This window comes from Scylla paramamosain, chromosome 45 (assembly GCF_035594125.1).
Source record: "Scylla paramamosain isolate STU-SP2022 chromosome 45, ASM3559412v1, whole genome shotgun sequence".
NCBI lineage: Eukaryota > Metazoa > Arthropoda > Malacostraca > Decapoda > Portunidae > Scylla > Scylla paramamosain.
In genome coordinates, this window is record NC_087195.1 from 1,745,001 (window position 1) to 1,750,000 (window position 5,000).

Sequence of the window (5,000 nt, forward strand, 5' to 3'; positions counted from 1 at the left end):
ACTTATTCATTCTTATTCATTCATTCATTCTTCCCCACATCAAAATATAGAAAATTGACAAGTGCCCCCTACCTGTCTCCCCCCCACAAAAATATCAGTACCCCCTTATTCATTCTTATTCATTCATTCATTCTTCCCCACATCAAAATACAGAAAATTGACAAGTGCCCCCTATCTGTTTCCCCCCCCACAAAAATATAAGTACCCCCTTACCCCTTTCTCCCAAAATAATTAATGAGCGATCTACCACCCCACCTCCTCTCCCACGCCCTCTCCCACGCCTCTCCCACGCCCCTCTCCACCAAAATTTCACTCCATCCAAGATATAAACTTTCGCTAAGCTTCCTCGCAAATAAACTTCAAGTACACAAACTCCCCTTGCCCCCTAAATAAATATAAATAAATAAATAAATAAACAAACTAAAAAAAATAAACAATGCATTAAAAAATCTAAAAAAGAAAAAAAAAGAAAATAATAATAAAAACAAATACAAAATAATGCAGAAATATAGAGAGGCAATAGAAAAAAAACAAAATATTAAAGAACCAAGTAAACAAACAAACAAACAAACAAACAAACAAACAAGCAAACAAACATGTAGATAAATAAATAAATCTGTGGAGAAGAGAGAGATACACAAATGGAGATGAATAGACTGGCAGAAGGGGAGAGAGGGAGAAGGGAGAGAGGGAGAGGGGAGAGAGGGATGGTGGTGAAAGAAGAGAAGAGAGGGAAGGGGAGGGAAGGGGAGAGTAGGGGAGGGTAGTGGAGGGTAGGGGACAAAGAATAGAGGAGGAAGGGGAAGGGGAGATGAAGGGGGGGTAGGAGGGGAATGAGAGGAGGACACCTGGGGTTAGGAGGGGGAAGAAGGGGAGGGGTGCAGGGAAAGGATAGGATGGAAAAGGAGGAGGAGGGGTAGAGGGAAGGGGAGGTATGGGAGGGGAGGGGAGGGGAAGGGGTGAGAGGGGAAAGAAGGGGAGTGAGAACAGGAAATATGCAAAAAGATTTATTTCCCCTTTCCAAAAAAAAAAAGGGAAAAAAAGAAAGGAAAAAAAAAAACATTGTGACGAAGGGTGAAAAAACAGGCACAAAAGATTGGCACACACACACACACACACACACACACACACACACACACACACACACACACACACACACACACACATGTATATGGAAGCTGGGTACACACACACACACACACACACACACACACACACACACACAGTATCAAATTCAAACACCCACACATTTCCACTTCTTTTTATTCATTTTTCATTTTCTTTTTTGTATTTAAAGGAAAAAAAATAAGCATCTTTAGTTTTCATTTGTTATTATTCCTCTATTTATTTTCTTTTTCAGTCACTTTACTTTCTTTTTGTGTATTTGATTTCCTTATTTTATTTCCCCTCTTTTTGTATATTACTCGTTCGGTTTATGTAGTTTTTTTTTTTTTTTTCCTTTTTTCCCCCTTTGTTTCAAGTTTCCTTTTTTCCACGGTAAAAAAAAGTCTATCACAAATTCCAGCCATATTTTCTGGAACACTCTTTTTTTTTATTATTTCCTTCGCTTTTATTTATTTCCCTTTTATTCCCACGCATTTACTCTCTTTCCTTTTTCCCAACTTTATTTTCACCTATTTGTAATTATCCCTTTTTTCCCTTTCCTTATTTCCATTTCTTTATTATTTTTTTTTATTTTCTTCTAACTTAATATCCACCATTTTTCTTTTTTCTTCTTTTCATATTCTTTTTCCTTCTTTCCTTACCTCTTCACAATTCTAAATCCACATTTTTTCTTCTTTCCTTTCTTTCCTTCTTGCCTGAGTCCTCGATACTTCACACACACACACACACACACACACACACACACACACACACACACACACACACACACACACACACACACACTAACCAGCACCTTTCCAACCCTAACTGGCCGTAACTCCCTTAACCCTTTGGTCCCTTAACCCTTCCCCCCTCACCCACCCACCCACACACACACACACACACACACACACACACATAGAAATTGATTAAGTTTCCCAGGTCAACTTTCAACTTTTCACTCTGTCAACAAGAAGAATCAGGAAGCCAAACAGAAGACAAGAGAGTTTTTTTCCTTAGTTTTCCTCTTGGTTTTTCTTCCTTCTGGTGTTGCTGATGGGGGGTGGGGGGTGAGAGGGGTGATAGGTGAGAGGACGTGTGTGTGTGTGTGTGTGTGTGTGTGTGTGTGTGTGTGTGTGTGTCAATCAGTGAGGTGAACTGGTGTTCATACAAATGTAATTTCTTTCCTGTCTCTTTTCTTTTCTTTTCTCTCTCTCTTTTTCTCATTCTTCATATTTTTCTTCTTTCTCCTCATCATCTGACTGTCTTCTTTTTTATTTTTGTCTTGGTGTGTATCCATCTCCCAGTTTTCATCTTCATCTTCTTTCTCCTCTTCTCCTTCTCTTCCCTTTCCTTCCTCCTCGTCCTTCTTTTTCCTCTCCATCTGATTCTGATTCTTTTTTTTTTTTAGTTTTGAGTTTGTGTGTCTGGCAATTTCTGATCTCTCTTCCTGCTCTTCTTTATCCTCCTCCTCCGCTTCCTCCTCTTCCTCCTCTTCTTCCCGTCTCTTTTTTCAAATCTCCGTCTTTGGTTTGGCTGACTGTGACTCTCTCTCTCTCTCTCTCTCTCTCTCTCTCTCTCTCTCTCTCTCTCTCTCTCTCTCTCTCTCTCTCTCTCTCTCTCTCTCTCTCGTCTCCTCCGTGAGTGGGTGTCAGAAATGTCAGACAGGAGAGAGGAGGAAGAGGACAAGAAGAAAGAGAAGTGAAGAGGGAGGAGGAGGAGGAGGAGGAGGAGGAGGAGGAGGAGGAGGAGGAGGGAAGGGAAGGATCTTTCGGTTATTACATGAATTAAGTATGAGTATGTTGTTTTGTAAGGCTGGTAGTAGTAGTAGTAGTAGTAGTAGTAGTAGTAGTAGTAGTAGTAATAGTAGTAGTAATAGTTGTTGTTATTGATGATGGTGATAGTGCTGTTTTTCTCTCCTCTTCCTTCTCATCTCTTCCTCCTCGTCTTCCTTTCTCTCTCCCTCCCCACCTCACCCCCACTCCTCCCCACCTCACCTCCTCCCCGTAACATACATAAACACCCACAAAAGCAGAAAAAAAGGGAGAGAAGAGAAAAAGGTGATTTAATATCCTCTCATTATGTAGTTAAATACCAGAAGATATTTTTAAAAACATGAAACCGGACAGTAATTAAACTCGTCTCTTTAAATCCATTTCAGAAAGTGATCCTGTCTGTCTGTCTGTCTGTCTGTCTGTCTGTGTGTGTGTGTGTGTGTGTGTGTGTTCTATATAGTTTAGTACCTTGCATATTTGTTGTTTTTCATTAAGTTCTGTTCAAATTTTCTTGGTTTCTTCAGTTCTTGCCTTGTTTAGTTAGCGGAAAGAGATCGCCAAATATAAAACTTATTAAACTTAATCTAACCTAACAAATTTTGAAGATATTCATGATGCTTGTTTATTTTCTTCATTATATCAAGGTTTTCATCATATTTTATACTGAATACCACGGCTTACTTAATGTCATCTTCCATTTCTTTTCTTTTTTTCTATTTTTTTTTAATTTTTTGGTGACGCAGACCTTTGAAAGTGAAAAAATAAATAAATAAATAAATTATAATCTCGATTTTCCTGTGATGAAGTGGACATGTTCCCTGCTTAAGGAGAACACTTGTACGTATGTGAAATGTTCTTTTGAGTTCCTAGGAGTGGTGTGTAGATGATAACCGTATTTCACTTTTTAAAGGGAATAAGACATAAAAAAACTCATTTCTTCGATTGATGTTTACTTTTTATATCAGTGTTTTTTTTCTACTTTTCATGATTTAATCTTCTTTAGTCTTTGAGAATTTTTTATTTGATTTTTTTTTTTTATACAAGTCCGGACTTTAATTAACACATTTAGAAAAACAAACCTAAAAAATAATTATGATAATATTAATAATGATAAGTAAATTAATAATAAAGTTTTGTCAGCCGATAAAAATAAAAAAAAAAGAAAACGAAACAGAATCTTCTTAATTTCATTACTATTATCATCATTATTATTCAATATGACTTTTGTGAATGCCATTTTTTTTTTATTGCAGTTATAAGTTAATGAAGCCGTATACACACACACACACACACACACACACACACACACACACACACACACACACACACACACACACACAGATGTTTACACTGCTCCATCATAAAACCATTTCCACCTTTACTTTATCTATACTGCTCACGAGGAGGAGGAGGAGGAAGAGGGGGAGGAGGAGGAGGAGGAGGAGGAGGAGGAGGAGGAGGAGGAGGAGGAGGAGGAGGAGGAGGACGTCGTCATTGTTCACGATCCACATATTGTTCCCTGTCTCATTATTTCCCCTCTTTCCTCCCACATTTTCCCCTCTCCCCCCTCACCTCCCACCTCTTCTCCCCCTCCCCCTAATACCGCAATATATCGGGAAACAAAGGAACCCTCGCCGTTCACCTATACACCAGTTTTTTCCCCTTTTTTTCCCCCCCGTCGTGTATTTTTCCTCTCCCGTTTTGGCTTCCTGTTGTCTTTTGAAATTTCTTATTATGAGGCTTTTGTTGGGGGTTGTGGTGTTGCTGGTACTACCCCCCTCCCCCTCACCCCTCCTCTCTCTCTCTCTCTCTCTCTCTCTCTCTCTCTCTCTCTCTCTCTCTCTCTCTCTCTCTCTCTCTCTCTCTCTCTGGTTGTGTGTGTGTGTGTGTGTGTGTTTGTGTGTGACTGGATAAGTTCTTGGTTCTTTTTTCTTTTTTTCTTTTGTTGTTGTTGTTGTTGTTGTTGTCCTTTTTCCTGTTCTTCGTTTTTTTCTTCTTCTTCTTCTTCCCAAAATTTTGTTACCTGTATTATCTTCATCATCATCATCATCATTCTTGTAGCAGTAGTAGTAGTAGTAGTAGTAGTAGTAGTAGTAGTAGTTAATATCTTTCCTTCCTCCT